General features: G+C 35.2%; 1 long non-coding RNA gene across 1 annotated transcript; it reads right to left on the bottom strand.

Annotated features, from left to right (window-relative positions):
* Positions 1-5,246: 5,246 nt before the first annotated feature.
* Positions 5,247-8,522, bottom strand: LOC111191943 (uncharacterized). Its single transcript, XR_002649740.2, has 3 exons — positions 8,372-8,522; positions 7,032-7,214; positions 5,247-6,336 (listed from the first exon to the last, which is right to left on the bottom strand). It is a non-coding gene; the product is annotated as an uncharacterized LOC111191943 (long non-coding RNA).
* Positions 8,523-9,515: the final 993 nt, after the last annotated feature.

The raw sequence follows: 9,515 nt of genomic DNA, 5'->3' as shown, positions 1-9,515 counted from the left end.
AAACTTTGGTCACCTTACAGATTTGATTCTTTATTTACATTAAAACAAAAAAGCACTACTCGTAAACACTTTCTGTAGCAGACTGTAACATATTTTTTTCTCATTGCGTTTTATATAATTTTCTATAATATTTAGGTCTGTGGAGAGTCAGTGGAATGTGAGCCCCATTGCGAAAGCTTCAGTTTGTCTGTTTAGGTAGTCCATGATGGTTGTAAAATATATTTTGGTTTATTATTACTGGATCATTTGGATTTTTTTTCCATTACAAATGATCTTCTTAGTTTTAATTTTAGCTGAAGGTTTGATATTTAAATCCAGAAATTCTATTATTATTCTATATATTTTTTAAAATCCATTCTTCACTTTACTTATGGCATACTGCTAATGCCACTGCTGGCAACACAAACCCAAAACATGACAAACAATGTAGAAACTGCTTCTACCAGTATCACTATAGACTGATTTATAAAACAGGTTTGTCACATGTTTATGGATTTATTTTTATTTTACCCCTCTTTGGACCTCAGTTTCTATGGATTTTACTGTAACACTGGATAAAAATCCAGCAACCTTTTAAACCATTTTGCTGTGTGAAATGTCACCCAGGTGTTGAGGCTAAAAATCCTGGTTTTAGTGTGTCCTTCACATCAATTGTAGAAAGCGTGACCCGAAGACTATAATAAATAGAATAAATGACTGTGAATGTTGCTGCTGCTGGGTGTTCGTGTGGAGTAGTGTAAAGATTGTAAGGTGGGATCCACCAACAAGAGAGACGAACACGTCCGAGGTAAGTGCAAAATCTCCATTGTTTTTTTTATGTTAGTTCACAGCAGAAACTGTAAAAAAGAGGGACGCCGTGTCGCTGTTCCCATTCATTAAATGAAAATGAAGCCAAAGTCTTCCTCCATGTTGGTGATGCTGAAACCCGATTCTGCGCAGTAGAGACCAGAGGAGGGAGAAAGACTGTGGAGAGACAGCCTACTCATTTAAATAAACCCGCCCCTGAGGAATGTGCTATACACAGTCTAAAAAACAGAGGTACTTTTTTGTACTCAAAGGTACACTCTTCATAATTGTATCCTCAAAGGTACAATATTGGTCTTTACAGGGTCAGATTTGTTCCCTCTGAAGTACAAAGTCATTTCTTACAGCAATAAGTACAAATTTGTACCATTTAACCAGCCAAAGGGTACATTCAGTATTCTGTATCACTGTACTAATAAACAATATATATTTTAATTGCACATTTTTTTATTTGAAAGCCAGACAATTTTCGATCATCAAGTTTTTGAGCCATATTTAGATGATAATGTTTTTAATTTTTATAATCTTTACTGGCACAAAAACCATGGGTACAAAAAAGGACTTTCACTAAAAGGTACTTTTTGGTACCTTAATATAAGGTACAGCCCCAGCGATAAGCTTTGTACCCTTTTAAGTACAGATCTGTACTTTTTTTTCTTAGTGTGCAGTCTATGGTCCCACCCATACAGTCATTCGTCCCACCCCGGCTAGGTGTAACCCAGCTCTTTTACAATAACCACACCTTTTTAAATAGAGCTGAATAACGTTTTAAAAAAATAATTCTGAGGGGATATAAAAATTTGACAATATAAGTAGAGGTTACACTAGCTGTTACATTTAAAAAACGGAGGTAGAATTACAGTATATTGGAAAAAAAGCGTGATTGAAAGTTGTCTGTTTTGCCATTAAAACCTATGGGGATGGGTGGGGTTACACAGCTTTGTACTTCAAATCCATACACAGAAATACTCTTGTCACTGTTGTTTATCTGAAAGAAATATTTCACGTTTAAGAGACACAAAGACACATAAAAATCTAACCAAAGTGAGAGAAAAGTGGTGACTATGCCTCTTTAGACTATTTCTTTAGACTATTTCTAAACTTCTGAATCACAAATTGCAAATTAATCTGATCTGATTGATGATCAGTTGAAATGATCTGATTTGACACATAAAGGCATTTGAACTAGACAAAAGGCAAAAAAAGGATCAGATCTGACCAGAGGGCAGACTAACCACCACCTCATCAAATTCTTACTTTCCAACTGAAACAGCACTCAGCTTGGCGCCATCACAGGAAAGTGTCTCTGGAAAGAGGAGGTAACAATATGGGTCTGAATGGCGGTCATTTCCCAAGAGAAGTGTCCTTATGCACGGGGTCATGTTCGTTTTAAAGTGGGCTACAGATAAAGCCATTTTCAAAGAGACAAAATATAGGCAACCCAGAACAAAATTGTTTTCAAAGGTGAGATGTTCCACCATTATCCTGAAGATCTTCTGTATTATATGTGGGGGCAGTGTTTGTATTATTGATGAAAACCCACTTCAGATCCTTTAGCGACAGCAGAATAACAAAAATGCATTTGATAATCAAAGAGGCCCCAAATTACTGTACATCCAGCTTGTAAATCAAACCTTGAATAAGACTTTATATAACAGGTGACATGGTGACAAGATCTATTCAACTGTTTAATAAGATACAAACTTATTCTTATATATATATTTTTCTTCGATGTCTCCATACTAAGCTAAAGATAAGGCTGTCCACCCTGTCCAGTTACAATTTCAATATAATTACAATAATTTGAGAAAAACTTTAAACAGAACTTCTGAGTTCATTGTACATCAATGAAGATTAATGAGCCCATCCCAGAATAAGCAATGCAAGCCCAAATCATGACACTACCTCCACTATGTTTCACAGATCCTTTCTTTTTCCAAACTTCTCCAACTTTTCCACCACATTGGTAAATGTTAATTTTTGTCTCATCAGTACATAATTAGTCCACAGGCTACTCTCTGTACTTGATTTTCTTCTTTAGGACATTCCAAACTGTTGTTCTGGCTATAAAAATATTTGTGCAATGGCTCTAATTTGATTTTCCATCTTTTCTCAGCTTCACAGCTTGCTTTTCACCCATAGACAGATCTCCGATTTTCATGTTATTTACTCCTCTAACTATAAATGTTCAGTCTGCACAGGCAAAACCCAAATCTGAAACTAAAAGTAGACATTCAGTGCTGATTATTGTTTGATTAATCAATATATTAAGACACACTTGGGCAACAAAACACACCTGACAGTTACGTGTTTCAATACTTTTGCTCACAAGAAAAATGGTTGAAGAGGTAGAGTTGGTATACAGAGAATAGCCCTATTTGAGGAATCCACATTATGGCAAGAACAACTAAACTACTAAAAAAAGAAAAAATATATACTTTAAGTAATGAAGGTCAGTCAAGGACTTTGAAAGTATCCCCAAGTGCAGTCACAGAGACCATCAAAAATGTTATGATGAAACTGGCTCAGGAAAAGGAAAACTTGCCCCAGGAAAGGAAGACCAAGAGTTACGTCTGTTGCACACGAAAATTTCTTTAGAGTAACCAGCCTTAGAAAGTTAACAGCTCCACAGATAAGAGCACCTAAATACTTCACAGAGTACTTCGGTTTGTTTTAACACATTAAGTTACTACATGACTCCTTATGTGTTGTTTCATAGTCAGGATGACTTTAGTATTCATTTACAATGTAAGAAAAAAAAATGTAAAGTATTTGACTGGTACTATACTATACTTTATTATATTTGTGCAACACTTTAATATTATTAAATTTATAGCAGGTTTTCAGTTGTAAGGTATGGTTTCTTTTCAAAAGTACCACAGAATCTTAGAGGTCTGAGATTAAGAGTTTTAAAGGACCAACGTAGGACACTTCAGTGTTTTTGTTTGTATGCGTGTGACAATACTTGTTCTATAGAAATCAGTTTAAATGTAGAAATCTGAATTTTAATAAAGCACCTTCATCTTAGTAAAATGAGCCAGCAGCATTTTCCTCCAGACATCCATTTCCTTTTTCCGTTTTAAGATCCCTGCAGCTGTCTGTCTGTTTGCCTGTCTACCTAATAAGCTAGGTTGCTAGCATAAGCTAGCATCTCCGGCCCATGACCGACCTTCTATTTTAAAATGTGGTGGAAAAAATACCAATTGCAGTTTTAATGTAAAAAAAATGTTGAAACAACGGGTTATTTTAAATGGTCGAGAAAATGTTAACAAAATACTTTTTAACTTGGAAACCATGTAATGTTTTAGTCATACAAATATGACAATTATTAGAAAAAAGTGTTTAATTTAAATTGATGGTTCTACTAAACCCTTGAAAAACCATCTTCTTCAAGATTGTACAATGTAGAATAAAGGAAAATAATTTATTATTTGTTAAATGTTAAAAAATAAGATGTTAAAACAAAGTTGCAATGTCAATGTTGATTTACCTTTCAAAACAAACACATAATTCAACACTGATTTAACTTTGTTATATTACTGATTAAACTGTGTAAAAGCATTGAAAATAAATGAGCCAGGTGAGCAACACTGATGTAAATTAACTGCAGTAGTGGATGGTCACTCTATAGTTAAGGGTTTTTTCAGGTCACTTAAAGGTTAGAGTTCACCTCTAATTTCACACTGAAATAGCACAGCTATAAAGGACTGTGAATACGCCTGAATAGAACAGCCGGAAGGAAAAATTGGCTCTTTAGTGCATTATCCAGGTCTGTCTCACAGGCACAATGACCAAACTGGCTGTTGAATATATCAGAATACAGCATATTCAAAACATTCAGTCACCTAAATGATTCCTAGGTAAGTAAGTTAATGAGCTTCAGCAGACAAAATATACACCCTTCTGAGGTGAACAAGAGAAATGCTTTCATAACCTTTACCACAGAAAAGCTAATGACAAAATATCAGCCTAATCCTAGACTTAATTACACAAATGATCTCAACAAAAGGTTACATAGGCCTCACCAAGACTAATATCCACATAATAACAGCAAAACATATAAACTACAATCACAATATGAATAGTCCACTGACAAAACCACCAATTACGCTATTCTGAGTATGTTAGAAATAGGCCAGCTTGTAAAAGGACAAGGATGGTGATGGTAAAGGGCTGTTCATGTATCTAAGATGTAATTGTGTACCTTTAAATCTGAATTACACATTTACATTTCTTACAGATCTCTTCCACGGTTTTAATCATTTGATGTTACATACAAGCACCATTCCCCCTACACAGGTTCACAAAGTGACTGCAGACAGCTCCTCTTAGTGGATGAAAAGTTTACTGCAGGCATTGATTACTGTCACACACTTTAAATAATTCATAAATGGCAATTTTCATTACTGAATAAAAGTTCTCTTCTATGAGCATTTTTTAAACCTTTTTTTTTTTTAATAATTATGACTTGCATTTGGCATTCAATATATTTTTACATTCACATTTTTTCAAAAGTCTCAAAAATGTATGCTGACAATATATGCTAAATACGTAAATACAGGTGAGTTTTCACTTCAAAAATCTGCACTGACATTTTTCCAAACCATCAAAGTTCAGGCTTAGAAGTTGGAGCGTTTTATGATTTTGACCATCCAAGTACTGCCAAACACATTAAATAATGTAACGGTTCTGAGAGCATGCCAACAGCTTCAGCAGTTTTATTTCGAGAAGGTTTTATTTTCTCAGTAAGAGCAAGAACAAGTCCAAGTCCGTTATCAGGAAAGGCAAGGCCATTACTAGAACTAGTTGATTGTGGCGAATGTTAAGACCCCCCACAATATTTTCTTGTTTTATTCTTGATTAAACCAAGGCAAAATGAGGCAAATTCTTTACAGACACTACTCAAAATATTTAAAAATGCATCTTTTTCTATACTGAAGTCACTAAAGACTGAAGTGCAAGAGTTATTAGCAAAGGACTGTATCACAGACTAGCTATTTGAGTACTTATAGATCATGAAATAAATAAAAATAACATTAATAAATGATTACAGTTGTAATTAGAGAGTCAACCATATTTCATCTTATAACCTATGTCATCAACACATTATGTGTTGACTGTTGGCTGTTAAGGAGACATTGATCCCACTGGAGGACCACTGGAAACTCAGGTGCACTGCAGAAATTACTACTGTAGCCATATTTCTTTAAGTAAACTATAAATAAGATACTTATAATTAAAAGTAAAGTTTTTATTCCAGAGCAGTTCTCTGAATCTCATCTTGTACCTCTGTTTGAGGCTTTTCAGTTTTTTGCATTCCAACTTCTAACGTACTAACAACTTCTAACAGCTACACAACCTTTCTCTCAAAAAAGACTGGGCTACATTTAATAAAAGATATTGTGTTGTACAACAAATAGTCTAGAAAGGTCCCAGTCAAACAGCTATTGCCGACTCCTCCAGATACTGTACAGGATTTGACCAACTCTCTTGTCTTGCCTGTGTCTCACTGGTGGAACACTGGAGATACCCCTATAAAAAGAAAAAAAAATTATCATAGCACTGATGTTTCACTGTAATGACCTGCTAACAATAATCACCCCTTGAGAAGAGAAACTGAGGGGACCCAGAATATAAATGGTTGGTAAAAACATAAAAACACATTATAAAAAAAATAAATAAATAATAATAATAATAAAAAAAAAATACAACATGCTGTGTGAGTCACAGTCAGCTGTGTGTAGGTGAGAAGTGTTGCTAAAGTGAAATGTCACCATCACACTCTTTAGTGTTTGTCTTTTATCAGGCTGCCACGTCTACCCGTCATCTCCTCAGGCCACACTGGACTGTCATGACCCTGAGTCATCACAGAAACACGGCTGTATGTTTTGATATTTCACTTTTCCATGGTTTGTCTTCTGATCAGACTACACAAGTTAAAAAACAAGTTTGCTTTAAAAATGACTTACAGCTGCATGTTTCGCAAATATAAAGTTTACAGGTGTGTAATTCTGTTGTGTTAACTGAGCATGCTCAGGCATTATAGAGTCCATATACAGTACATCAACCTCCACAGAAAGAATCTTCATCTGCATCGTTTGCATTATCTACATCTAGTGTGAACAAAGACAACTATGAAAAACATGATTCTACAACTACATGACTGGAAGTAAAACATTTAGTATCTTTAGTTTTTAACAATGTAGCTGTCTGGTACTGAAACTTACCACTCTTGAACAGAAACTCTGCAGTGGATGGTGTGCATACCCCACGTCTAGTCCTATCACTGACCTCGATAGGGTCAACCGTTATACCCATATGTGGGGCCAACATGGAACCCATGGACCAAACTTTCTGTTTTCCTATTGGGTTACCCACACAGGCCCCATTTGGGCATGATATCTGAGCGGCTACCAGAAACAGAAAAGGAGAAAGTAGGTCTAAATTAATTGTATTTTACATCTGACAGACAGTGATACCAAGTTTAAATTTTTTAGATAGCGACATATTTACAAACATTACAAGTAAAAAACAGAAGCAAATGTGTATGTCTCAAATTAACTATTTCTGATGATGTGACATGATATGTTTGCACTTTTTACCACCACTTTACACCACCGGTTTAACAAAATATATATTAAGTTACTGCCTAAATAATTATTAAAAGAAACCACAGTTCCAACCCTGCAATGTGATTGGCTGCGAGGCGTTCTGTGAGTGCCATTATCAGCCGGTTGGTACAAGCCAAACAGCGCAGCTACAAACAGAGCAACAATGGAACTATTTTAACTTGCTTTTATAACCAAATAGATTGCATTTTCTTATCCTCTTTAACTACATTTTTTTTTAAATAAACAGCCATAAAAGAGCTGTGGTATAATCGCAATAATACACTCGAGGTTTGTGATATAGCGTGTAATATTGGCACTGCTTTAGGCATTAGGCCACAGGCCGCACTGCCTCTCGTGTATTATTGCTTAAATGACCACAAGTGTGTAAAATGGCTACCACAGTTCAATTTTACAGTACTGGTAAGAGCTGCTATGTGCCCCACCCCCTCCTACACAAACAAGTGCAAAATAAGCTCATGATGAATTTTACAATGCAAGCATAGTTGTTGATTAGCTAATGTATGTATTCACAATGTTTAATTGTGATGGTGAGTTAATATAAGCCATTAGCTAGTTAGTTAACCTGCAAAATCTGAAAATATAACACATGGGACATTCCAGGATTTCAGAGATGGTCACTTCTGAAAATTTGATCTTCAATTTGATCATTTTAGTCATATATTTATTAAACACAGGTAATAGACTATCAAAAAGTTTGATTTGTCAAGCTCAGGTATCAAAGCAGTTTTTTAAATTAAGTTGTGGTTTACCTCAGGAACAGATGCTAACTGTAAAATTTAGCTGTGTATACAAGATCAAGGACAAACATGGTTATATAATTATATAAAGAAAAAATTGACTATACTCATTATTAGTCTTACAACATGAGTAACAGGGTTGCGTTCACTGAGTGACACACACAACTTGGACATTTGGAAAATTGTTAGAGCACTTACTCTTGGTCTTGCCATGTGGGCAGAAAATGTCCTTGTGATGTAACTTCCTTTGTGGTAGTAGACAAATATTTTTAACTCTTTCTCTGCCAGGTAAAATTCCTTATGGTAACAGGGTTGCGCGCATGTTGTGGGACACATATCAACAAGAGGAAGTAATTTATTTAGAGCTTATTTTAATTGTTAAATTTGCCAAAGGAGTTGGTCACCCAATGTGTGGGACAAGAGAAAACAGCCATTTTTTGAGGTGGTCCAAACTCTTTTGAATAATATATAAGGAGCTTATTTTTCCACCATATTTTACAGTTTGTCTTATAACAAGTACATTTTTCACAAAAAATAGTCATTTAGATATTTTGGATATGTACATTTGAAATTTAAGTGGTCGGACAGGAAATGTACCAAAATCCTGGAATGTCCCACAAATTGGTCCTTTAATATCGACTCACACAGCAGTGGCTATATGTGAGAGCATAGACATTTATACATAAATATGTATAAATATGTAGAAATGTACAGTACAGGCCAAAAGTTGGGACACACCTTTTTTTTTCAATGCGTTTTCTTTATTTTCATGACTGTTTACATTGAAGATTCTCACTGAAGGAATCAAAACTATGAATGAACACGTGGAGTTTTATGTACTTAACAAAAAATGGTAAAATAACATATATATATATATATATATTCTAGTTTCCTTAAAATAGCCACCCTTTGCTCTGATTACTGCTTTGCACACTCTTGGCATTCTCTCAATGAGCTTCAAGAGGTAGTCACCTGAAATGGTTTTCCAACAGTCTTTAAGGAGTTCCCAGAGGTGTTTAGCACTTGTTGCCCCTTTGTCTTCACACTGCGGTCCAGCTCACCCCAAACCATCTGGACTGGGTTCAGGTCCGGTGACTGTGGATTCCAGCTCATTTTCTGTTAAGTACATAAAACTCTACACGTGTTTATCATAGTTTTGATGCCTTCAGTGAGAATCTACAGTGTAAATAGTCATGAAAAAATAAAGAAATCGCTTTGAGTGAGAAGGTGTGTCCAAACTTTTGCCCTGTACTGTATATATGTAAATATATGTAAATGTATATGATGTAAATGTATATAATGTCTATGTGAGTGTTATTAGTGGCTCCGGGCCGGTAGGCCG

This window comes from Astyanax mexicanus, chromosome 1 (assembly GCF_023375975.1).
Source record: "Astyanax mexicanus isolate ESR-SI-001 chromosome 1, AstMex3_surface, whole genome shotgun sequence".
In the NCBI taxonomy this organism is placed as follows: Eukaryota; Metazoa; Chordata; class Actinopteri; order Characiformes; family Acestrorhamphidae; genus Astyanax; species Astyanax mexicanus.
The sequence above is the reverse complement of the archived record's forward strand: the minus strand, read 5'-3'. Positions and strand labels throughout refer to the sequence as shown.